The sequence below is a fragment of the Strix uralensis genome, chromosome 15 (assembly GCF_047716275.1).
Source record: "Strix uralensis isolate ZFMK-TIS-50842 chromosome 15, bStrUra1, whole genome shotgun sequence".
Taxonomy (NCBI): domain Eukaryota; kingdom Metazoa; phylum Chordata; class Aves; order Strigiformes; family Strigidae; genus Strix; species Strix uralensis.
This window is the reverse complement of record NC_133986.1, coordinates 21,795,484-21,822,649: the sequence shown is the minus strand read 5'-3', so window position 1 is coordinate 21,822,649 and position 27,166 is coordinate 21,795,484. Positions and strand designations below refer to the sequence as shown.

Sequence of the window (27,166 nt, the reverse complement as noted above, 5' to 3'; positions counted from 1 at the left end):
GGCAGTGAGGAACCTTCAGCTTGGTCTTGGTTCCCTCCAAGAACGTTTCTGGTCCCTGCACCCCGAGCCGTTCATTGCTGGGGAGCCGTACTGGAAGGTCACCTTAAGCTTCTACTCCACAGCAGCAGTGAGTCTGAAAAGTGAAGAAACCCACAGGCTAAAACTGACTTCAGTCTGCACTGTTGCTCTTCCATTTCCTTCTGCCATCCTCTAAGGGTCTGGCAGGAACAGGCCATCTCTATTGTTTTTGAATTGCTAGTTGTGCACGGTCTTGTACTTTGGCACATTAATCCAGGGTGTTCTAAGGGTTTTTTTTCTGGTCAGCTGGGAGCCTTTTGACCTCCTTCCTCTATGTAGCCTAAGAGCACAGTCTTGTAAGGTGTCTTGTCTTTCATCTCGAGAGTGTATACAGGAGACTGGAGGTTCCTTCTCATCTTTGGTCTGTCAGTAATTGTATTTTTCCTCAGTAATTCTTCCTCAGATGAAACTGCTTCTGCCTCGGTCTCATCAGCTGACTGCAGACAACTGTCGATACCATTTAGTTTCAAAGCCTGGTGGTCTTCATGTGTTGGTCTTCACAAGGATCTGTGTTTCTGATGCAGAGACCAGGGTAGAGAACATGTAGTTCCTGGGCAGCCCGACTTCTGTGGCAATTGTCCCTCCGGATCGGGGTTGAAACATGTTTGCTTCGTGGGCAGGTGGTCTTTGGAAAGACCTGAATCTCCTAGTTGTTACCTTCTCAGGTTCCATGGTGCCTCATTTGGAATCCTTTAATGCTGAAACAACCTCACAGTTGCCATTATCATTCTGCCCAAGGCAAGACCTCACTTTACAGAAGGGAATACTTCGTAAGCAGCAGCCAGAGGAAATTAACTGCTCTTTCTGCTAATGAATCAGGTAAACAGGTAGACTATACCATGCACCACACAGCATTTGGTTTCTTTCAGGCAAAGTGAACAAAGCATCTATTTTATAGGGACCAGCAAAATCCATTACATTGGACTCAGTCCAGTATAAGCAGCTGGACAGTTTGGACACTGTACTTTTGTGGAGACAGGAATATTTACTCTGAGCTGGGATGACAGTTTTGGATGTTTTCATTTTGTACCAAAATTTCCTTCAGAAATTTTTTTAAATGATTTCATGTTACTGATTTTGGTAGTGGACCTGAGCTCCCCCAGATTCAGGAGGTAGAATTTTCAGTGTGAGTGGTGTAAAAATATGGTAGCAATTGATGTGATTTTTTTTTATATATATATATGTATGTATATGTATAAAAGAAGAAAAACTTTAAAAGATAAGGTACAGAAAGCTAGTAGTAAACGTAAGCAACAAACCTGGTGCAAGATGAGTCTTGGACGAAGGCATGATTTCTTGTATTGCAAAATGTAGAGTTTTAAATTTTGAGTTGTGGTCCAGTGTTCAGCGATGTGGGGTCTGGTGGGAGGAAGCAACCTGCTGAGCTCTCTCCTCTCCTTCCCCGACCTCCCTGCTCTCTCTAGAAACTCTCTTCCCAGCCTGTCCTTCCTCCTCCTGGTTCCTGCACTGTCTGCAGCCACCTGAGCTGCCTTGTGCACCTTCCACTTCCCTCTGCGGAGACCTGGGAGCGAGTCCGGCCCAGCTCTGAAGGGCGGGAAGGGAGGAGTGGGCATGGGGAGCAGCGGGGCCAGGGGGACGGTTGTGGCAAGCCGGACATGAGCTCCACTCGGCTGGCAGAGATGGGCCAGGCAAATAGTGTCCTCCAGGCCTGGAGTCTTCTCTGTCTGCCGCCCCAGAGACGGGCTCTGGCTGCACAGGCGGTTGCGCCAGCAAGCAGCAGAAAGCAGTAACTGTGGAGTGCAGCAGTAGTGCAGGAGGGTAAAATAAATCAAAAAGAGTGGGAGATGATTTGGGACAAGACAGCCTTTGTGCAGTTTGGGAAATGTAGCTTGGGAAACACATTGCTCTTGTTCCTTTTGGTGGCACAAAACTTCTCTTTTCTTAAAGAACCGGAACCTGCCCTGTTTGTACAGAACACGGGTGCAGCAGCACAGGCTGCTGGGGGGGCTGCCCCAGAACAGACACCACAGACCGAATTCAGTGAGGGCATTGCCGTGAAATTCCCAGCGGGCAGGAATCGACCTTGTGTTATTCCCCTGATGTAATTACAGAGCCCATGGGAAGCAATTACAGGAATAGCTGAGTATTCTTTTTCCTGTGTGTGCATATTTTACCTGAGCAATTTACCACCTATTTCTTAACTTTTGAATATTACAGTCAAACCTATAGCTACTTCGTAGACATACCTGGGCTCCCTGCTAAGCAGGTGAGGGAAGGGGGGAGAGTACGGAGGGCAGGCAGAGCTGTCAGAGTTGAAAGATGGTCATGCATCGGCATTTTGGCTTAAGTTAGTTATGCCACATGCCAGAACAGCAGCACTAGAAACGTAGTCAGAGCAAAGGTGCATGATGAGAAGCAGCACAGCAAGTTTTCTTCTTGTCACCATGCTGATGTCCCCTCATTTCTTGGGAGAGATAGTATCTTTAATAATAACCCTGTAAAATAGCCTTAACACTTACACAGTTCTCAATAAAACTATTGTTTTGGTTATTTTTTAATAGCACCAGATGGAACTTTCTTGGCAGAAGGAACAAGAACACTTGATGTGCAGGGAGCCGCAGAAAAAGTGGCATGAGAAGGGCAGATGGTAGGGGAGACACCAGCACTTGAGGAGGCAGACGTTGTTGAAGAGGAAGGAGAATTTTGCACCAAAGAGGCAGGAGAAGTGGAATGAGTGGGAGATTTGCTGTCCGAGGAAGAAGCAGTGGCTGTGCTGCAGGCAGAGGGTCAGGTTGTGGTGGAGGAATCTGCTCCTGAAGAGAGTGCCATGGCAGAGGGAGATCCCAAAGGACAGGGGACAGGGAAAGGAAGGGAGTTTGGTGCAGAGGTGGCACCAGGGGAACAGGGAGTTCTGGTGGAGGGGATGGAGAGCGAGGCAGAACTCGAAGAGCAGGGACCTTGGGGAGAGGAGCTGTCACGTGCAAAGGAAGTGCTTGGCTGGGACGAAGGCAGAATGCAGCCCGAGGGACGGGGGGTGGCTGAGGACCTCTTTGAGAGTGATGAGGAGGACTCCGAGGTAGAGGAGTCAGAGGGAGACGAGGATATGGAGGAAGGAGGTTTTCCAGGGGAGGACGATGTGGCGAGTGCTGTGTCTGAGGGAGAGGAGGACCCAGAGGAGGGAAGATTGTCTGGGAAAGATGTGGCAAATGCTGTGTCTGAGGGAGAGGAGGACCTGGAGGAGGGGGGAATATCAGGGAAAGATGTGGCAGATGCTGTGTCTGAGGGAGAGGAGGACCTGGAAGAGATAAGTTTTGCAGGGGAGGACGATGCGGGGATGGCCAGAGCAGAGTCAGGAGGTGGAGGCAAGGCCATGGGTGGAGCAGCGGGTTCAAGGGAGCTTGGGAGGGAGGGGTCACTGGAGAGTGGGGAGGAGAAGTGGCCTGGAGCAGGGATGGTTACTGGGGTTAGCACGGGGGGTGACAGGGCACAGGAAGGGGTGATGGGAGCAGGGGGGGGGCAGATAGAGCGGAGCAGGGGTGGCAGCTGAGGGAGGGGGCTCTAGGGGGTCTGGGGAGGACGAGGAAGGGGCAGCCGATGGAGCTTGCAGGCGAGGGGTCAGCCAGGAGGGGTGTGAGGGAAGGGACCGAGGACCAGGGCGAGGCAGGGGGGGAGTGGGGCGCAGTCTAAGTAGTTACATCAGATCAACTTGGGGTTTCCCAAGTCCCTCTGCAAGAGATGCCAGAGTTTAACCACTGAAAATAAACCTGGCAAATTAAACCAAAGAGCTGGGATGTGCATTTTAGTTGCGGCTTAAATGAAAAGCAATAAGCAAGTGTAACATGTTGTCTAATAAAATTTTATTCCTGTATGATACACCTGAAATAATCAGGTTTGCAGAAGATATCTTTGATGTAACAGATGGGACGTCTTCCTAGAGATGTTCTGCAAAGCCTGAATGAGAGACAGCACACGTGACAGCAGAGCTCTTTTACCTGCAAAAATGTGAAAGAAAAATACCCCTCAACGTTAGTGCTACCAATATTATAGTTTCTATTTACAAAAGCTATTTTTTCCATCCATCCATGCCCAAAAATTACACGTGCCATGACTCACAGGAAATCTATCTTCCAGGCAAAACATTTTTCCTACAGCACACATATTGAGGGTTAACTAATTTGATGAAGGTTTTCAGAATAAGCTTTCATGGTTTTGTAATTAAAAGCACCAGAAGAGGAAGCAAGAGATTCAAGTTCCACAGAGATATTTTGTGCCCAGTTCTGTTCTCAGAGCATTAGAGTGACAGAGCAAGTTTTGGCCTCGCCTGACCTCAGGGAGGCAGCTAACTTACATCCTTTTATTTCCCAGTCTGTACAAAGTCCTGCCTAACCATGAACAGACTTTGCAAAGTGATATGAAATTTTAAAATGAGAATATTGAAGGGGGACAAAGGAAGTCTGTCAAATGGAAATAAACCATGAACCACATCTTGGTTTACCAGGTTTCTGTTAAAGCAAAGTGAACAAAGTGCGAGTTTCAAAATATCAGCAGTTGTTTTGACAACAAATTCAACGATTCTTAGAATGTAACATCCATAGTGAAACCAGGCAGAGTCAGGGAAAGCAGCAGATGCTCTTGATCTCCAACTGGCAAAGTTCTGAAATTCCTGTGATGGGCTGTGCTGGGAGGTGAGCATCTGTCTGAAACCAACAACCTGCACCCCCCAGAGGTGACAGTCCTCCTCAGAGAGCCACTCCCGGCTTCTTTTAAAACACTTGCTCTGCACTAACATTGTGGGCTGTGCTGCTGACAGGGTGTGCAGGAGCGGGCACTGCGGGCAGAGCCTGCAGACAGGGAGAGGTTTGGATGTATGACACTGGGTGACCCAAGGACAGCAATTACCTGGCACGCCCGCTGATTGCATTGCCCCTGTTCTTTCAGCAGAGGCTGGCACTGCCTGTCTACGTCGTCCCCCAAATGCCTTCTTCTCCAAAGACTCACGGTCCATCCCTTTAGAAAGAAAGAAGGTCAGGTCAGATTAAGTCGAAGTAACCGTTCCTTGTCAGGATAATGATGCCTTCCGAGGCCAGTACTTCTCAAAGTACATTCACAGTGCCAAGAAACAAGGCCTGGACGTTTGGGGGTGCACCTAGTCACTAGTCCAAACAAGGTGTCGTTCATGGAGAAAACTTCCAGCACGAGACCCTTTCCAGTTTACCAGCAGATAGCAAATCCTGACCTGCCCAGAGACTAGGAGACTGCACGTGGTCTTGTTCACGTTCCACTTAGTGCATTTTTGGCAAACTGCAAGGTGATGGCAGGTTACGTCCCTCAGAGAGGACAGGAAGATGCTGTAGCCAGCTGAGCTGGGGAAAGAGCTTTTCTGAGCAGCGCTTCCCCCAGTCCCCCAAAACAAGGGGAAAACCACCAGCCATTTTTCTAAAGCACAACTAGAAGCAGAGAGCTAAACCACCCAAGACTGAATTCACAGCCCTTCCTTTCCCTGCCTTCAAGTCAGGTGTCCGGCCTCACGCTGGGTGTCCAGCTTTCACCCGTCCCTGACACCGAGGTGTCACCAAGAGGCCTCAGACATCAAGGAGAACGACGGGGCTGGACCAGGCTGTGAAGCTGGGGCTGCTCCGATCCTGGCCAGGGCAGGGCTGCAGCCCCAGCAGCATCTGCTGGGCTCAGCCAGCCCCAGCTGCCTGCGCATCCTCTGCGCTCTCCCCTCCGGCGACTGGCAGGGTGCTGCCCTCTCAGCACTGAGCAGCCATCAGCTCCTCGGCAAGTCCCTCACGCACTCAAGGCGTGAGTCCCACCAGCTCCTGACAGCTGGACACCACCGCCTGCCCAGAACAGCTCTGGCCCCAGTAAGGCTGTAACTGGGGCAGCAGCGGTTCCTGGGGCTCGGCTGGAACACCAACTGCCAGCAGAGACTCGACCATCTCTGCAGCTTGCCAGCGCCCGCAAGGCCTGAAGCTGAGTGCTGAGTGTCGCCGCAGTGAGGCTCTGAGCGGCCCCTTCCTCCTGTGCAGTCTACGGCTTGTCCATCCACGCATCTAAAACCTCAGCTTGACAAGGCTTCTGCTTAACAGGGACAGACACCCACCGTGGGCTGGCATCGTCCTGTACATCGCCTTCAGGATTCCCTGGAGGCCTTCTGAGTGCTGCTGGGAGGGTTTTCCTCTATTGGTGTTATATTTTGCTCTTTGAGAACCCGAACAGAAAGTCCAAAGTTAAATTTCTCACAAATACTGAAAACGAGTGCTTTGTCTGCGAAGTCAGTCAAGACTGACTACTCACCCCTGCAACGCCAGGGAAGCTTCAGTGCACAAGCCAGCCGAGAATCTGGAAAAGCCCTCCCTGTACCCACACCTGCAACCAAACACCCACGAGAGTTTCCATCAGGCACTGTGATACACACCGTCAGGACCGAGCAGCAGAACGTACAAGCGGATCACGCAATGGCACGGCACACACAGTGCAGGTCAACGTTCTCACAGCCGCGAGAGATGCCTCGCTCACATCTGGGCTTTGAGCCGGCGGCTCCCAAAGGAAGTCAAAAGCCATGACGTACCCGTGCGATCTCCCTGAGCGTGCGCCCTGGAACCCAGCTGGGAAGCTGCAGAGCCATCGCCTCCAGCCACGTCTGTGAACAAACAGGACAGAGAAGCTCCCATGAACTATTTCAATACACCTCTGCAGGTCTGAACGGCCGTGAAGGCAGTTCCAACACGGGATTGCTCCATGGCACTCATCTCCCCTCTCCATCAGGAGCGTTGTGCAGACAGGTAATGGGTGCCTGCAGCAGGCATGCAAACATGCACAGAGGTGTTGGGAGAAAGGACTCCCTGGAGCTCGCACCAGCTCTCAACTCAACCCCAACAAGCCCACCGCTGGCCTTGCAGCAGGCACTAGAAGCAGCACAGGGCCGAGAGGCTGGCACAGACGCCTTCGCAAGGCAGAGTGCTCACAGCACCCATTCCCTCTCTGCTCCTCTTCTGCACGGCTGAGCATGGGCCAAGAGAGTGTTCAGTGACATTTCACATGGACGGAATATTAAAACCTAAGTGCTCACTCATTCAAGGGTCATACCTGTGGGATCGCCCTTATGCTCCCAGACAAGATCCAGCTGAGCAGACAGGTGGCCTCTGGCTTTGGGCACATCTGTAATCAAGCACGTTCCCATTAGAGGTTGTGACCTCCCTTCCCAGTGACCTGCAGTGACTGGAGGGGGGCAGGTAATGCCATGGGACCCAGACGTGGGTGGACATTTCCAGAGGTGCAGAGGGGCCGGGGTGACCTGTTAGCTGCACCTGGAGGCTTTCAAAATACTGTTTCCAGGCCCTGTGCAACAGCCCTCAAGGACCGGATGGACAAATGTATGGCCCCTGGGGATTTCTTCCTGGGACACATTTTCTGGGCGGAAAAGGAGCCCACGTGAAAACGTTATTGCTCACGTATCTGTTGGGGAAGAGCCCAGTGGCCAGGGAGAGGCTGCCCCAGCGCTGCCCCGTCTGTTCTCCGGGCTGTGGGCTGGGGCTGTGTGTCCCATGGCAGCCTGGGCTTGCCTGGGGAGAGCGTTGCAGGGCTGGAGCAGGAATGATCCTGTTTTCCCCAGTGGACATCTCCCCAGGACGGACGTCCCCGAGGCTGAAAGCTGGGGTGCAGCCGGGGAGCGTCAGAGACACGAACCCCCCGGACGTGGCTGTGTGGCCCGGGGAAGAAGTGCTCCCGTGGGCTATTGCCCAGCTGCTGCCGTGCTGCCGGGCCCTGACACACCGACCGGGGGAAGGCTGCCCCGGGGCAGGCGGCACAGGACCGGCTCTAGGGACGCTTTCTCACGGCTGCTCCCAGTCCCACCATCCACCTGGAAAAGGCCCCCACAGCGGACACAGCCCCCTGTGCCCCCGTACAGGGCGTCTGCCTCCCCCTGCCCGCGGAGCTGGACACAGCTCGCCCGGCCCAGCCCGGGCCCCATGGCTCTCCCAGCCCTGCCCCACCACAACCCCAGCCCCGCTGTCAGCCCTCGCAAGGTGCAGTGGGTGCTGCCCCACGCTGCCAGGGCTGGGCGCTGGCCTCACCTGCCCACCTACCTAATCTCCGCGCTTGCCACGAAGCAGCCCTGGCACCTTGCAGGGGGCTTGCAGGGCCACCAAAATGAGGATGAGCACGAGGGTGGGGGCCATGGTCCCCTTCATCTGCACCATGCTGCTGCTGCTGCCGCTGCTGCTGCCAGCGCATCTGACATGGTGCCCGGCAACAGCACTGCACACCCCGGCGTGGCACCGCAGGGCTCTGTGACCTCACAGTGGGGGCTCTCCCCCGCAGCCACAGCCCTGGGGCAGGGGCACGTTGGAGAGGAGACGCTCTGTGAAGAGCAGCTTTTTTTCTGAGATGAGGGCAACAGGCAATAAGCGTGATGGAGGGCTGCTGCACCGCGGCTGTCAGCTGTGAGCTGTGCAGCTTGTTCCCCCACACTCCTGCAGCTCTCCAGCACGGGTAAGGTTTTCAGGAGTTCTTTCCCAAAGGGTCGCAGTTGTTGAGAAACTGTTTTACCAAACAACGTTTAACTTTGTATGGAACAAGGCCTGAGTGATTAAAGAGTACAGAGCAGACATCCTAACCTTGAGAAGAGACACATCCTGGCAGAATTGCTGAAACAAGGCAGATGAGAAAGAACAGCTTGGCCAGACAACAGAGTTAGGAAATATCCAAGGAGAAGAAATTGTCCTCAAAAGACTCATGACCATAAAAGGGAAAAAAGAGTGGGGGGGTAACTCCCCAAATGACCACCCAAGACCCCCACGCATGCGTAGTGTAGTTTTGCAACACCAGCATTATGGAAATGCAGGAGCTAGGCGGAAAGGTGGAAAATTCTTGAAAAATGTATGAATATTCATGCCTTTACGGTCCATAAAGGATGACCTTTTGTTTTAGTGTGTGCATGATCCCCCACGGTCATTTTTCCTGCCTTGAGGAAGAGCCATGGGAAGACACCAGCCACACGGAAGGGCAAGGGTTTCCCCAAGAGTACATGGCTTTTTGGGTTTTGCTTTTGAGTAAGAAACCTGCAAAGAGGCTGCTATCGTTAAGGTTAGTGACATTTCGTAACGTCCTGGACCGAGTACCGTGTGGCTTGAAACATTGCTGAAAAAATGGTGGAGGTTTGTCTGCGTCTTCTGGATGCTTCGGATTTGAGCGTCTGCTCGTGGCGGTCACTTCATGCAGCGCTTAGCTCCTGTCTCAAGGCACAACATGTGCTCAGGGCAAGTTTACCATCCATGACAGTGGATTTGAATCTGTATTTCAAATAGATTTCCTGATCGTTTTGATTTGGAGGGCACAATTTCTTGTCAGATCTGATTTGATCATCCTTGGGTTTGCTTCTTCCCGTGGCTGGTGAAGAGCTTGTAGGAGGAGCAGGAGCAGGGTCAGTGCTGCCGTTTCCGCATTGGCGCTGGAGTTATCAGGGTTATCTTCCACCCGCCGTTTCTTTGCAGGCATCTCTTTAAGCCACTTGTCTGTTTTGTGAGGGACTTCACAGGAGACCTTTTGTTCGTCATTAGTGCCCCAGGTTTACCTGTCATGTTTTGTTTCTTTGTTTGCCCGTTTGCTTTTTATTTGCAGTGCTGGATTTAAAAGCTTATTGTAGCTCTTTGGACCTCCTCTCATTACAGGAAGTCTCTGGGATTTCTACCCAGGAGTGAGATGTCTAGAAAGGACTGTCCTTGTGCACTGCTGTCAGCCTTCAGTCTAGAGAAATATCTGGTAGTGCTCTCAGGGCTAACTGTATAAAATATAGATGTGAACGAAATTTCAGCTCTGAACATGGTGAATGAATAATGCTGAGTAAATATAACGTAGGAAAGAAAATGTTGTGGTGGGCAAGTGCAGAAAATATTTTCACCTATTACTGATTGCTCAGTTAAAAAATCCTCTTCAAAATCTTTTAAATGGGAATCAGTTTGAAGCTGGAGTCAATATGATAGTTTTCTATTTTAGGCTTATTGGTGTTTAGGGCTATTGAATTTCATTCTAGCTAGCTGCCCTCTGCCTTGCTTCCAGAGCCATATTGTTCATTTTATCCAGACTTGGATGTAGAATTTTCTCAACTCTTAGAATTAATAAGTTTCTCCCCTGAACGACCTAGAGGTTTTGGCATTTGAGAAAGAGGGGAAGCTCTGGAGTGGTTCATACAAACATATTCTTGTAAGCCTGAAACAAAATGCACTGGATTAGTAAAGTAGTTTCCATGGATGGTCTGAACAAATTGTCACCTCATTTTGTGGGTAGCAACTTACAGAGAACTTGCAGAAACTGGTGTCCGGCAATAACTTCTGGGTAATCATAAACTAGCAGCCTGGCAGTGACAGGCATCTGAGGATTGTAGCTTTGTCCGTTATTTCAGGTGGTTCCAGGAGATGCTGGCCCATGGCCTCATTACTGATCACCTTGTGGAAAGACTGAGTAAGATCCAAGATCTACTTTTGGCCTACATTGTACTTGTGAGGTTATGGTGCTATTGCTGTCACCTTTAAAGAAATAAAACCAACCCAAACCCCCAAAAAACCCCAAATATGTAAAAAATATCATGCATTTAAAAAAAAAAAAAAAAAAAAAAAGGAAAAAAACAGTAAAAGAAGTAGTATCTAATTACTGGCAGGTGAATAAGAGACTTTTCCATTTTCTCCCAGCTTCCTGCTGCTCTCCATGCAGTTCAGCAGAAGCCACTCGATTGCCTGGTGATCTTCCTGTGTCAGCAACGTCAGCGAGGCTTTGAGACAGCCTCAGCGAGGCTTTCCCCCATGCAGAGGAGTACCTAATGCTCTGCTGAGCCCTGCAAAATGTTCTTCTGGGCTTTTTTTCCTGTGGACTGGATTTAATTAGGATGCTTACCTACAGAAGAACTAACAGATTTTTGTTGGTTATGGTGTATTTAAAGATGGAGATTAATGAAAGTCATTAGCTAAGAAGGCTAACTGATAACAAATTTAGGAGTAGATCACAAAGGATTCTGATAAATTACTCCATTTTACGCAAATGTGAGTAAAATTTTTGTAGACTAATTGTATTCTACTGGAGTCCTATATACATTAAAGAATGTAGTTTTGTGGTTTGCTGACTTCGTTTCATGAAATGCTGAATGTGCTTTAAACACTTAAAGAAGTTATATTTCTTAGTGGATCTGTTCTTTGAAAGACAGATAGATGTGCTTCTGGTTTTTCCTTCTAATTGAACTCCGTTGTAGGAAAAAAGCCGGAGAGAAAGCCAGTCGTGGAAATCTTGGCAGCAGTTCAGCCTGCGTACCAAGCCCACTGCCTGTTGTACTGACTAATGTTTATTGTTGTTTTCCTGTAGAGTCCATATCGGTCAGGCTCTGCCTGTACATTTTGTCCTTGGTTTCTACGCTGTAGGAGACGTGGCTCATCTGCCTTCAGTACTTCTGCTGTTGCGAGCTGATGGGGTTTCTGCAATGATATGTAAAGGCAGGATGTAGTTACTCCTAGTAAAATAGTTTGGGATTGACCTTCGACTAGAGCAGAACTGAGTTTGTGATGTTCAGTATAGCAGTTATGGTTCAGTACTGTCTGGCTGTGTGTGAGCAAAGCGGAGTAGTCACAGGCTGTTGCTGTGTCATTGTTTTAAGACAGCAAAAGCTGGCGCCACAACTGTCTTGCCCCAGCAGCCTTTTCGCATCCTCCTTCAGAAGGATGAACTTCAGACGAAGTTGTAAAGTCCCAGAAGAACAGAGCACAGGTTGCTTTGCCCACTTTATTTAAGGGGGAGTGAAATAAGTAAATAGAAAACAAAAAAATTTACAGGGTTTGTCAGTGGAAAAATCTAGTGTTATGCAAACCAGCCAAAAGCTTTATGTGTAAAACTATTAAGCAAAATATATAAACTTAACGCAAACAACATTAAACAATCCATTCTTATTACAAATGTTGATTGCAATGATTAGGTATGCTATATGGCTGCCTCAAATGGTGTTTCTGTGGAAACATTAAATTATAGTTGTCAGTACAGTATATATTTCACTGCTTTGTGACTTTGAATTATTTTTTCTCTAAGCCAAACATAAATCTGTAGACTATAAAATGTCTTCTGATGATTGTGAAATGAATGTAAATAGCAAGAATAAGTTAATGTTATAATCCAGTATTTTTCCTCCATTTCAGTTTTATTTAAAACCTGCACAGCATTATGAAGGGTTTTTGAGGAATATTTGGGGGAGTGAAATGGCAAGAAAACATCAGACATGGTTATATATTTTGCTGAAATAAGCAATTACGTTTAACTGAAATCTCTGATTTTCCTTAGTGTTAAATAGGTTGAAATTACAGTAGGGAGTTCAAGGAGTGAATACTGCTCTTGTTTAAACAAAGTGTTAAAAAGGCTTTGTGAGGTACTTCAGTGCTTAATACATGAAATGTTTTAATAGAAAATCTAAAGCCATGTGTAAATTATTAAATAAACATAAACAATCATCATCTTCCACTATCCAGTGACCTTCACCTACAGGGTTGTGTTGGAGAATACTAAAATGGGGTACTTGTGAAGAAAGCGGAATTACCATTTATGTTTGATTTCAAAGTAATCCTGGTTTAGTACAAAGTTGTAACTTTGCATTGCAGATGGATAGTTGGTAGAAGAATAATTGGGATAGAGTATAGAACTAATCCCCATTCTTAGCTGGTGGTGTTCTGTAAAGCTTTTGAGCGTTCCTGTACCAAGTGAAGTGATCGCAGTTACCTGCATTCCCACCCTTTCATTCGGTGCTGGCTGATGAGCTGGGATGGTGTGAACAACTACGAGAAATGCAATACTTAAAATGCTCTTGTTTTCTTACCAGCTGCATTGTTTTTCTAAGTATTAGAAGAGCGTTACCTCTTTCTTGCTGTATCTCAGTCTTGCTGGAAGAGCCTATTCTGTCCAAGGCGTGTGATGGTCCATTTGCTCTACTCCCTACTCTTCCTTACAGATGGGAATAGCTCTGTGTGACAATCTCAGGTGCTGCTGTGAGAAACATTTGTGTCCTTCCCACTTCCCAAACACAGATCCACCTTCCAGCCAGCTCACCGGTTGCTGTGTGCATGGATGGGCTGATACGGTGGCTGAAGGGAGGAGTATCAGACAGTTTCTTCTGGTTGCTGTGCAGTTTATTCTGCTTTAAATATTTGTGAAACGTGAGTTTTAAACAACTACACTGGAAGCTTGTAAAGTGTCAAAGATCTGAAGGGAATGGTGGCTTCTGTCCCGTCTAGGGCTATTACTTATTTTGTGTGTTATGTGTATGCTGTCACTGCTTATGGATAAGCAGGCAAGGGAAGAGATAACCTTGTATTCCTAGGATTGCCACTGTGCCCACATTCTTCAGCATTGTCCTGAACAAATTCCATAGGGATGCCAAGAAGGGTCCTTCTGTCCATTTCTTATTGCTTTCCTTTCCCCCCTGACTCCTTTCTAAATGGAGTGGGGTTTTTTCAGGCTTTGGTTTGAGCCTCATTTTAATTCTTTTCCTCCTTTGCAGAGCCAAAACTGGTTCCAACACAATTTGAAGGGGTTGTCTTGCTAGGTAGTCTGAGACAGCTGCTCCTTTTCTAGCAGGAGAGCAACAGATGCAGACCCAAAAGATGGCTCCAGTTCTGAGCACGTTATCCTCTTTGATCCATGAGAACCAAGGGCATTGCACGATAGAGTTTTCTGTAGGCAATTTATCAGATCTAGTTCTGTGGAAATAGTTTGGATAGATTTAAGTATAACAGAGTGTACAAAAAAAGGACATGATGGTTTTGGAATGAATTAATCACTTAAAAAATAACCCAACAACCCAAACCAAAACTTTTTCCCCAGCACAGAACTAAACCCAAACTTTTCAGAATCCTTCATGAAAGAGCAGCCAGAGCTGTTCTATTGGGGTTGGGGACAAGCAGGGTGTCTGTGTGCTGGCCTGCATGGCATCCCAATTCAAGGCATGTCAGTTGTGTGAATGGTTGTCTGGGAGCTCTGGGACATTGGAACTGCCAAGATGCCCCAAACAGCTCAGAATTTGTGTACTTGGACTCAGAAGCTCCCAGGGTCTCCCAGGCTTTCCATCAGCACACCAGGCAGTTTGTCAAGTAGCCTGAAAATTGTGGGGGCGAGGTGCCAAACACTTGGCCCCCTTTCAAATGGGCTGCTGAACAGCTGGGAATCTGGATGCTTGAGCTTCTCAACAGCCAACCAAGTTAGTTGCTGAAGAGCCAGGCAGGGAAAAAGACTGGAATTTGTGGTGCAAACCTGTCTGCTTTCCACCAGACCTTGGCTGAAATTGAAACAAATCTGCCAGGTACTTTGGTTCTGATGTGCTGTCCTCGCGTGGTGACTTTTTTAATGTGATGACATCTAGTCATCTCTCATAACATTTTATGTGTCAAAATATTTGTTTCACTGAAAATAATGTGTTTCAATTTAATTGCTTTAGCATCATTATGATTTTGTAGAAATCTCTTCCCAGGATGCTCGGGATGGATCGGTAGCTATTTTATAGTGTATAACTACTGGCCAGATTTTGGATTGTATTTTCTCATATCTGTCTGTAGTTACCCCCTATGTGGAGCAAACAGGATGCCTGCATCTTAAAAATCTTCCTGATTTAATGTACTTTTTGAGCAGTAAAAGTTTGTTATTGTAATTTTCTTGTAAGAATAACCAGAAAAACCTAAGGGACCAACTGCTGATTCAAGTGTACGTTGTTGAAAACATTACCTGGAACAGGAAACAAGGGGAGGAAACTTCTGATTTGTACAAGACTCAAATCATGGGTTAGCTTAAATGTTACATAATTTAGTGGTGACATCTATCCCTCAAAATGAAATTATTTAAATCCTAAATTAAATTTAAAACTTCAAAATTTGAAAAATGCTTTCAGTTTAAAAATTTTTTCCTTCTTATATTTGCAGTCCTTGGAGCAGAGGAAAAACTGCAGTGGAGGATGAAGGCAGTGTGGAAGGTTTGGAGGTGGCAGAAACAGAAAACACTGTGGAGGCAGGTAATGAGAGTATAGTGTGGGATGCAGTCTGGTTATTGCTTCTCTCTTGGAAATGCATTTAATTATGCAGGGCTTTGGTAGACAAGAAATTTCTTTAGTTTTGTAGTACAAGATGTGCATTTGGGCAAAGAGAAAACAAACCTATATTATTTAAACCTATATTAATTAAAGCTATTTGAACTTACTGGTTTTAAGTAGTCTAGTGGGAATGCCTTTGTATTGCAGATAAGTAGAGGCTCTTTCTCTGGTTTTGAAGTCTGTATCTAAAAAAATAAAAGCTCTGAAGCAGTAGCTGCTATTTTTAGAACACCTTTCACAGCAAAGGCAGAGCACTGGTGTTGGTGTTGCTATGATGGGGCTGCCAAGTGAAGGTAGAATCCAGCAGGAGCTTTCAGTCCTGGCCCCTCGGGGTGGGAGCCCTCACTGCAGGTTTTTGTCTTTTGGACCCAGGCTGTGGCTAGAGTGAAGAAGGAGGAGAGGGAGATCATGAGGTGTCAGAAGAAGCAGGGAGCACCACTGTTGGTGGGGCTGTGAATGAGCTGCCAAGGGCAGCTGAGGCCGGGCAACATTCAGTCCCCACCACTTCTGTGTGGGAGCCCCAGCTGGTGGCTGTCCATTTTCCAGCTGGGCTTTGGTGGTGGTGATGGTGAGGTGTTAGAGCAAAGACAGAGCCCTGGTTTTGGTGGGGCTGTGAAATGGCCTGCCGAGGGAAGGTGAGGGCCAGCAACAGCTTTCACTCCAGGCCACTTCTGTGTGGTAGCCATCACAGGAGTTTTTTTCTCTTTTGACAGAAAGCTCTGTGTAGAGAACAGTAGGTGAGGGAGCAGTTGAAGGTGAGGGAGCAGTTGAAGGGCTGAGCCCTGATGTTGGTGGAGCTCTGAAGGGGTTGCCAAGGGAAGGTGAAGTACAGCAAGAGCTTTCAGTCCTGGATGCTTCTGTGTGGGAGCCTTCGATGGATGTTTTTGTCTTTTTGATCTGGGCTGTGGCTAGAGTGAAGAAGGGGGAGAGGGAAATCATTAGATGTCAAAAGAAGCAGAGAGCACTGCTGTTGGTGGGGCTGTGAATGAGCTGTCAAGGGCAGCTGAGGCCGGGCAACAGCTTTCAGTCTAAGCCACTCTTGTGTGGGAGGCTGTCCTGGTTTTGGCTGGGATAGAGTTAGTTTTATTCCTAGTAGCTGGTATAGTGTTTTGGATTTAGTGCGAGAATAATGTTGATAACACACTGATGTTTTAGTTGTTGCTGAGTAGCACTTATCCTAATTTAAGGATTTTTCAGTTTCCCATGCTCTGCCAGCGAGCAGGTTCTGACCAATCCCTGAGCAGCAATCCTCCCCTCCTGGGCAGTTCCCCCTAGTTTATACACCGAGCATGATGTTCTGAGGTATAGAATATCTCTTTGGCTAGTTCAGGTCAGCCGTCCTGGCTATGTTCCCTCCCAGCTTCTTGGGCACCTGCTTCCTGGCAGAGCATGTGCTGTCTTTTTCTTGGGTTTTATTTCTCTCTCTTTTTGTTATAGTTCTTTTCATTACAATTATTATTATTATATTTTACTATTATTATATTTTAGTTTAGTTATTAAGCTGTTGTTATCTCAACCTGTGAGTTTTACTTTGTTTTTTTAAGTCTCCTCCCCATCCCACTGGGAGGGTGGGAGGAGGGTGAGCGAGCGGCTGCATGGTGCTTCATTGCTGGCTGGGCTTAAACCACAACAGCCTCTTTTAGCACCTCTGGGGCTCAAAGGTTGAGAGACTGATAGATGTAATGAGAGTGTGTTACAGCAAATTTGTTATAAGTATTCATTGTATGGGCTTAATAGTCACTGGTCACAGTGTTGATTCATCTGCTGTCAAAGTTGGCGTGCTTGTTCTTAAAGTTGGTTTATGTAATAACTTACTCGCAGTATATGCTCCCTGTTGTGCTGTGTATCACCCATGGGAACTGGGCTAGAGTTACCATGTTGTTGTACTGTGTACCACTGGCTTATGATACGATAGAAGAGCTGGTCTGGTGTTTGTACTCGGTACTGCCGTCACCTCTGTACTTCGGGAGCCATCTATTGGAAACTGTTAATAATTACATCTTTTACCTTTTCTCTTTGGAGAGCCAACCCATGAGGAGACATCTCTGTGCTTCGGGGACCATCTGCTGGAGATTGTTAATAATTACACTTCTTACCTTTTCTCCTCGGAGAGCCAGCCTATGGAGTAGACATCTTCCCACATCTTCCCCTTCTCCGCCAGGCTAATTACAAAAGTGTTTGAAAAATTTGAAAATTTTTAATATCCTTGGAATGTTGAAACCAAGCACTGTCCTATTGTTAGAAACCCTGAATGTGTTTCACCCGTTTAGGGTTAAACAACTACTTCAGAATGCCACCCAAAGACCAACCCATGCGACAGTAGTTATTGTAGCTACTCAGACCCTGGCGACAGGCACTGCGCCTACTCTAACCCCCATGATGAGCACTGCAGCTGCTCTAACTCTGGCAACAAGCACTGCACCTACTCAGGACCCGGTGACAGGCACTGTGACCACTCAGACCCCTGCAACAGGTGATACAGCTGAACCAGAGAATCAGCCCCTGCCCGTATCAGTTATGCTAAAGAGAAGGAGAGATATAAAAAATCAGTTCACATAGTGAGGAATGTAGATGAACCAGGGTCGTCATGAGAATAGGAGAAAGAGACAGAACCAGAAGTTATCGTCCAATCCCTATCCCTGAGTGAGCCATGAGACATGTGAAACAACCAGCCATCGTCCAGGTGAGCACATTTATGATTTGGCTGCTCCAGTGCTGGGGTAACGTTGCAGAGGCTCTCAAATAAACAAAATATAACCAAAAAATAAAAATTTGTTGTCAACACAATTAACTAGCACTCTGCAAACATACGACGGCAGATTCAAATGTCCATGAGAGGAGAACAAAACTATCACCACTTCCTGGGGTTTAACAACAACCCAAAATGCTCTGTCACTCACCTAAAAAAAATGAGGGCTCTCAGCCTTAACGAACTTCTTAGGGCAGTGTCCCAACCCATAGGAACCTCAAGGTGTTTCCTTGGGCAGCATCCTGACCCATGGGGAGAGTCCTTGTCTGCAGTGTGCTGCTCCAGTGGGCACTGGCTCAAAATGGCTGCCCCGAGGGACTCCATTTATACCCAAACCAAACCTGATCTGTGGTCAATATCAGCTCCCACTGGCCAAGGGTCCCAAGTACTGTAAAGCCCTGAGAACAAGGGCACTTCAGCAGCCAAGAAGCCCTATTTTCATCGGGTGGGTGCACCTGCCACAGCTAACGGGGCCAGTAGCTTGGAATTAGAGGGTAAGGAAGCCAAGCAGCTGGGATCCCCATCTAGGGAAGGAGGCATTGACAAAGCAATTGGGAAAAAGACACAAGCCCTCAGCCTCTGGAGGAGACTTCTGTCAGGCATGAGGGAAAGGTATTCCTTCAAGGAAGATGTATGTCAACCAGGCAAGTGGACCACCATGAAGAGAGGTATCCAATACTTGAAGAAATAAGCCATGCAGGAGATGTTTTTTTATGACCCAGACAATGTGCAGTTACAGACAGATCCAGATGAAGTCCAGTGCACATGAATGATATGGTGGATGTTTTTACGGAGCACACCATAGTCATATGCCAGTGCATTGGCAGTAATGGTCTAGAAGGATGTAGAGGCACCGGTGATGGATGATGTGACTTGCCAGCTCCAGTGATATGAAGAAAATCTCTCTTCCACCCTCATCACAGCTGTGGAGAAACTCTCCCGAGAGTTCCAGCAATTCAAAGAGGATAGGCCCTACTCCTCATCTGTATCTCAGCTGTTAAGAGTAAGCGTGCCCCTGCTCAAGAGAGAGAATCTAGAAGGTACACACCATAGGGTCCTGTGGTTTTACCCACAGGATCATGGAGAGGACATGAGGAAGTTAGATGGAAAACCTACCTTGATCTTAGTTGCATGGGTATGTGAATTATGTGAACTGCAAGGAAAAACAATCACAAATAGAAGTTCTTCCAGGAAACCTGCTCCAGTCTGTGGTGGTTGATGTGAGTGGTGTGTGAAACAGAGTGGAAGGGCTGATCTTACTCCTGATCCCATGAGAAGGAATTCTAATCTGTTTTTACAAGAAGTGAGTGGAGTCCTATGATCAAGACTAGAGGTGCCCTGCCTCCAGCCAGGTGGAGAAGAAGGACAGCTGGGCTTACTGGACTGTGTGGATTTGATGGCCTGGCACATCGGACCCACAGGAGTATAAGGCTCTAGTACATACCAGTGCACAGTGTACCCTAATGCCGTCAGACTGTAAAGGGGTAGAACCCATTTGTATTTCTGGTGTGACAGGGGCATCCCAACAGCTGACTGTATTGGAGGCTGAAGTGAGTTTAACTGGGAATGACTGGCAAAAACACCCTACTGTGACAGGCCCAGAGGCTCCCTTCATCCTTGACATAGACTGCCTCAGGCGAGGGTATTTCAGGGAACCAAAAGGGTACTGGTGGGCCTTTGGTATAACTGCCTTGGAGGCGGAGGAGATTGAACAGCTGTCCACCTTGACCGGTCTCTTGAAGGACCCTTCAGCTGTGGGGTTGCTGAGGGTCGAAGAACAACAAGTGCCAGTTGCTACCACAGTGGTGCACTGGCGGCAATATCACACCAACCGAGACTCCCTGATTCCCATCCACATGCTGATTCATCAACTGGAGAGCCAAGGAGCGATCAGCAGGACACTCTCACCCTTAACAACCCCATACGGGCAGTGACAAAGTCTAATGGAGAATGGAGACTGATGCTAGACTATCATGGTTTAGATGAGGTCACACTGCCGCTGAGTGCTGCCATGCTGGGCATGCTAGAACTTCAATACAAACGTCAAAGTTTCAAAGAGTCAAAGGCAACCAAGTGCTACACCACAATTGATATCGCTAATGCATTCTTCTCAATCCCTTTGGCAGCAGCGTGCCAGCCACAGTTTGCTTTCATGTGGACACGTGTCCAATACACCTGGAATTGACTGCCCCACCATTTGCCACAGGCCGATCCAGAGCGCACTGGAAAAGGGTGAAACTCCTGAAAACCTGCGATACGCTGATGACATCATCGAATGGGGCAACACAGCAGAAGAAGTTTTTGAGAAAGGGAAGAAAACAATCCAAATTCTTCTGAAAGGTGGTTTTGCCGTAAAACAAAGTAAGGTTAAAAGACCTGCACAGGAGATCCAGTTTTTAGGAATAAAATGGCAAGACGGGCGTCCTCAGATCCCAATGGATGTAATCAACAAAGTAGCAGCTATGTCTCCACCCACTAGTAAAAAGAAACACAAGTTTTCCCAGGCGTTGTGGGTTTCTGGAGAACGCATATTCCAAATTACAGTCTGATTGTAAGCCCTCTCTATCAAGTGACTTGGAAGAAGAACAATTTTAAATGGGGCACTGAGCAATGACAAGCCTTTGAACAAATCAAATGGGAGATTGTTCATGCAGTAGCCCTTGAGCCAGTCTGGGCTAGGACAAGATGTTAAAAATGTGCTCTACATCCCAGCTAGGGAGAATGGCCCTACCTGGAGTCTCTGGCAGAGAGCACCCAGGGACACCCAAAGCCAACCCCTGGGGTTTTGGAGTTGGGGATATTGAGGATCCGAGGCCCACTATACTCTGAACTGAAAAGGACATTTGGGCAGCATAAGAAGGAGTTTGAGCTGCCTCAGAAGTGGTTGGTACTGAAACACAGCTCCTGTTACACCCTGTCTGCTGGTGCGGGGCTGGATGTTCAAAGGAAAGGTCCCTTCTACACATCATGCAACTGATGTCACATGGAGTAAGTGGGTCGCACTGATCACACAACAGGCTCAAATAGGAAAGCTCAGTCACCCAAGAATTTTGGAAGTGATCATGGACTGGCCAGAAGGCAAAGATTTTGGAATGTTGCCAGAGGAGGAGGTGACGTGCTGAAGAGGCCCCACAGTTGTCCCAAAACAGGGCTTTTTCACCCAGTGTGCAGACACTCAATTCACACAGAAGACAGAGGTATTTTCTTTTATTACATGAATGCACATGCACGGATGCCTGTTCCAAGACAGCACACCATGGTCCCAAGAACTATGATTGTTTATACACACAATTTTTACATATTCAGTACACTGATACATATTTACTAAGTGATTGGTCATAAACTCTACGCTTAGCATGTAAATTAGCACACATGCCTAGTTTGCCCTCTCTGCCTACTTTTCTGAGTCTGTGGTATAATTAGTCGGTGGTCCATGGGTTGGTGGTCATGATCTCCCCCTGTCGGAATTACCTTTTACTTAGTTTCCTCATAATTTGGCAGACATAGGCAGGCCATTGCAGCTCACTGTCTCTACTTCCCTTTAATCCTACCTAGGCTCCTGCTTTTCGTCAGGCATATCCTGGTTTCAAGGTTAATCATTTGTATCTACCATTATCCTAACAGCTAACCATTTGATTCTACAGTGTTCCTAACAAAGCTGACCTTTGACTTTTTAACATTCCTTTTAATAATCTGACATCGCCACTGTACAATAAACTGCCAGAAAATGAAAGGCCATATGTCCTGTTTACTGATGGGTCCTGTCGCACTGTAGGAAAGCACAGGAGGTGGAAGGCTGCTGTATGGAGACCCCTATGACAAGTTGGAGCAACTGTGGAAGGAGAAGGGGAATCGAGCCAGTTTGAAGAAGTGAAAGCCATCCAGCTGGCTTTAGACACTGCTGAACAAGAAAAATGGCCAGTGCTCTATCTCCACACTGACTCATGGATGGTGGCAAATGCTCTGTGGGGGTAGTTGCAGCAATGGAAACAGAGGAACTGGCAGTGCAGAGGTAAACCTATCTGGGCTGCTGCATTGCGGCAAGACATTGCTGCTCGGGTGGAAAACCTGGTTGTGAAAGTACACCATGTAGGTGCTCATGTACCCAAGAGGCGGGCCACTGAGCAACATAAAAGCAACCAGCAGGTGGATCAGGCTGCTAAGATTGAAGTGGCTCAGGTAGATTTGGATTGGCAACATAAGGGTGAATTATGGCTCGCTGGGCCCATGACACCTCAGGCCATCAGGGAAGAGATGCAACATACGGATGGGCTCGTGACCGAGGGGTGGGCTTAACCATGGCTGCTATTGCACAGGTAATCCATGAATGGGAAACAGGCACTGAAATTACACAAGACAAGCAATTAAAGCCTCTTTGGTATGGAGGATGATGGCTGAAATATAAATCTGGGGAGGCCTGGCAGATTGGTTATATCACACTCCCACAAGCTTGCCAAGGCAAGCGCCATGTGCTTACAGTGCTGGAAGCAACTACCGGATGGCTGGAAACATACCCTGTGCCCCATGCCACTGCCCAGAACACTGTCCTGGGCCTTGAAAGGCGAGTCTTATGGTGACACAGTAGCCCAGAAGGAACTGAGTCAGACAACAGAACTCATTTCCAAAACAACCTCATAGATACTGGGCCAAAGAGCATGTCATTGAGTGGGTATATCACATCCCCTGTCATCCACCAGCCTCCAGGAAAATCGAACGATACAATGGACTGTTAAAGGCTGCACTGAGAGCGAGGGGGTGGGACCTTCAAACATTGGGAGACACATTTAGCAAAAGCCACCTGGTTAGTCAACGCTAGAGGATCTGCCAATTGGGTTGGCCCTGCCGAGTCAAAACTTTTACGTCCTGTAGAAGGGGATAAAGTCCCTGTAGTGCACATAAAAAATACGCTAGGGAAAACAGTCTGGGTTATTCCTGCCTCAGGCAAAGGCAATCCCAAGTGTGGGATTGGTTTTGCTCAAGGGCCTGGGTGCACTTGGAGGGCAATGCAGGAGGATGGGGGAGTCCAGTGTGTACCTCAAGGGGATTTGATTTACGTATGATGTTAATTGCTATATAATACCATGTATCAGGGGTTCTCAACCTTTCCTTCACCACGGACCCCCTTTAAATACCTTCTGTGGCCGTGGACCACCCAGACTTAATTCAAGATTTAAAGCACTAGACCGCCTCGAGGGGCAGTGCCAGGACTGGGAGAGCACCTTCACGGTTGTACCAGAGGCCAGCCCTGAAGAGCCCAGTGACGGAGGGACTTGCTGGTGAATCTGAGGGCCGAGGGGAGAGTCACCAAGCAAAGGTGAGGGTGCTGCTACCTCTCACGCGTGTCAGGGCAGGCATGGGGTCGGGGGGCTTGAGTATGAGAGGAGCATTGAGGGGAGGGGGCTGTGGGAAAAGGAGGCGCAGTGCTTGCCCTGGGTCAGTCCAAATGTTTCTGGGTGCCGGGCTGGATGTTCCCCACCCCTGCTTTAAGCCTTTGCGGACCCCCTGTGATGACATTGCAGCCCCCCAGGGGTCCGCAGAGCACGGGTTGAGAACCACTGCCATACATCATCACTTCTGTGGTGGCTGCATGCTTTATCAAGGCTATTACAGAAAATCACCCAGATTAATGAAGAGTGAACTGTGATGCAACCAAGGAAGGGGCAGCAATGATAGAACCAGACAGCGCAGTGGTGATGGAACCAGAACTGGCTTCAGCATGCAACAATCCAACACCACACACCATCTTTCCTGCTCTGAGAGACTGTTGTGACAGATGGAGTCCAAAGTCATGGACTGAATGAACTCGACAAACATTTTCTTTTATATAAAATGCATTTTATTGCGGATGGCCCACAGATTACGGGAATGATATCTGTGTGTATATATGAAGAAACAACAGAGGTGGTGGCGATTAATTGGGATGTACTGGAAAGTGTGGGACATGGGCATAACATAAATGGTGTAGAATAAGGAGTGGATATTCTCTTGGTTTCAGCTGGGATAGAGTTAATTTTCTTTCTAGTAGCTGGTACAGCGCTGTGTTTTGGATTTAGTGCGAGAATAATGTTGATAACACACTGATGTTCTAGTTGCTGCTAAGTAGTGCTTATCCTCATTATTTCCATCATCTACTGCCTCCCATTAGCCAGACTTAATATACAACAGAGAAGACTTCACGTAAGGCTCACACAGAGAACTGGCATGGTCTAAAAACTGTTGCTGTCCCTCACCTTCCCTCAACAGGTATTCAAAGCCCTGCCAACACTGAGGCTCAGCACTCATCCACCAGCTAGCCCTCACTCTTCACAGTGCTCAGTAGAAGAATATAAAACTGACAGGTATGGCTCCCACAGAGATGTGGCCTGGACAGAAAGCTGTTGCTGGCCCTCACCTTCCATTGGCAGCCCCACCAAAACCAGGGCTGTCTTTGCTCTAACCCCTAATCATCACCAGTGCCCAGCCCAGCAAGAAAACTGCCAGCGGCCAGCTTGTGCTCCCACAGCCCCTTTCAGAGCCCAGCCAAAACCAGGGCTTTGTCTTTGCTCTAACACCTAATCATCATTGTCGCCAGAGCTTAGCAAGAAGACAGCCTCCAGCTAAGGCTCCCACAAAGAACAGGCAAGGGCTAAAAGCTCTTCCTTGCTGTTGCCTTCCCTTGGCAGGCCATTTCACAGCCCACCAACACTGGGGACTCCACGCCTGCTTCACTGGCTAACCTTCATTATTCCCAGTAGCAAAACGTACAGCCACCAGGTATGTCTCCTACACAGAAGTGGCCTGGAGTGAAAGCTGTTGCTGGCCCTCACCTTCCCTCGGCAGGCCATTTCACAGCCCCACCAAAACCAGGGCTCTGTCTTTGCTCTAACACCTCACCATCACCACCACCAAAGCCCAGCTGGAAAATGGACAGCCACCAGCTGGGGCTCCCACACAGAAGTGGTGGGGACTGAATGTTGCCCGGCCTCAGCTGCCCTTGGCAGCTCATTCACAGCCCCACCAACAGTGGTGCTCCCTGCTTCTTCTGACACCTCATGATCTCCCTCTCCTCCTTCTTCACTCTAGCCACAGCCTGGGTCCAAAAGACAAAAACCTGCAGTGAGGGCTCCCACCCCGAGGGGCCAGGACTGAAAGCTCCTGCTGGACTTCACCTTCACTTGGCAGCCTCTTCAGAGCCCTACCAAAGCCAGGGCCTCTGAGTGCCTTTCTGTGTGACCCAGGATTGTCACTCAGCATTTCCTAGGATGAGGTTGTTGAATAGAAAGCACCAAGAGCTTGGGCTGCTCGTGCAGACATGCCAGGCGTGCAGCAAATAAAATACAACAGCTTGAGGCTGCCGTAAAAGCTGGCCCTAGTAATTTGCTTCACATGCCTGTCTTGCTCTCCCCTGTTTTAAAGATTGCCAGGTTTTGTCTTTAACCTGTGGGATTTTTCTGTTTTAGTCAACTTTGTTCCGTTAAAGTGAAATAAATATTTCTGGGAACACTTAAGTACTTCCAGGAAGCAGGTAACTAACCAACCCCTGTAGTCCATAAGCACACCTTAGTTTAATAAGTCATCAGTTACAGGAGATTCTTGCACAATTTTGTGCCTTTGGTCCTGAGTCTGCATGTCTCACAACAACTTGTTTGGTACTTCACACTGTGTTACTTCTTATCCCCATACCTTAAATATATATATTTTTGTGAAATTTAACTGGTGGTGGCATCTAGCAGAGAAGGGTATTTCAAGTAGCAGACATGCACCAAAAATACACATTCTTCCACTCTGTCTTATTTGTCACCCCTCCTAGTGGGGTTGGTGGCTAAATTAGCAGTCTTGCAGTGTGGGTGTAAATCTTTCTGTAGTTTCTTCACCCAGTAAGCCAGTGCCTTTCACAGAGCGTGTCATGTGAAAAGTTCACTGTAGGCTCCCAGGCACTGCCACACTGTGGCTGTAGCCAAGAGAAATAAGTGAACTGGGTTGGATTTCAAAGGAGACTCCCATCAAAGTGCAGATATTTCTTGGGAAGCCCTGTCATTTTAATTAAGTTAAAATAAGTCACTGCAACTTTCTTGCTTCATTAACATAAATTATTTTGCTTCAAAGTTAAATTATTTTGCTTTAAATTCAATGTTTTTCCTTTTGTTACCACTTCCATTTCAAATTAAAAGTTTCATTCTTCCGCTGCTATGTTGAGAGAACACAGGTTATAGTCAGAGGACCAGATCTGTAGCTCTGACTCCCACAGCATAACACTTCACTGACACTGGAAGAAATGGGGCTAACTACCACACTGCGGTCATCAGTGGGAGCAGACAGGCAGTATTTCGCTGTAAATAAACATCAGTGGATCAGCTTATTTGTAGAGGAATTGATCTCACTTCATTTTAGGTGTCTGTAAAAATTAATTATGTAAACGTAACGTAGTGTTGCGAGCTCCCTAGCCCTGGAGAGTGATGGCAATGCCTGTGGGCTGTGCTCCAGCTGCCTGGAAGAGGATATGTTGCTGCTGCCCACAGAGGGACTTGGGATCACACTTAGTGAAGTATGTATCAGAGAACCACCATGAGGTAAGACGAACTCTGTCTTGGTGGCAGATTTAGTTGGGACAGCTGCCTGGATGATGAAAGATTTTTCATTAAGCTGGGTTGCTAGGCCTAAAAAGCATCACTTTGCTTTTACATGGCCTTCTTTTTCTTATCAGGATTCCCGCTTTAGCCTCCTGAACAACCTGTGCTTTCTCCTTCCATGGCAGAAATCATAAACTCCACATGTACGTGAAACCGTCAGTGTCCTGTTTAACCAGTGCAGACTATGGTCTGGGGCCATGCAAAAAACCTGTGCTACCCTGGAGGGCCCCTGAGAGCTGAGGCACCAGCAGTGATGCTTTCTCCAGTATTTTATTACCAACCAAGCATGTTGTTTGGTTTTCTTTTTGTTTTGACTTGTGTTAACATCCTGAGCAGTCGTTAAACCCCTTCCACCATGTCTGGCTGGTATTTGGTGGGATTCTGCTGAACAAGATGTGATTGAGCCACCTGTCAGCAGGCTGGAGGGTAAACAGCAGAGTAGGTGATAGTGTCCTAGCACCAGTATTTGCAGAGAGAGAAATAAATAAGTTGCTAAACCTCAAACCATATATCTCGTCCAGTTCAAGAGTCCATTTTGGGCAAGGGTGCCAAGTGTTTTTGTGCCTGTGGCGTTCTTTTGAAAGGACAGGCTGTTTGAGAAAGGCTCCCTCCCTCTATTTGTCCCCACCATTTATTTTTAAAGGCAGACTCAAAGGTCTC

General features: G+C 47.7%; 1 pseudogene; it reads left to right on the top strand.

Moving 5' to 3' along the window:
- The window catches only part of LOC141950092 (uncharacterized), a 35,978-nt pseudogene extending 16,147 nt beyond the window's left edge, over positions 1–19,831 (top strand).
- Positions 19,832–27,166: the final 7,335 nt, after the last annotated feature.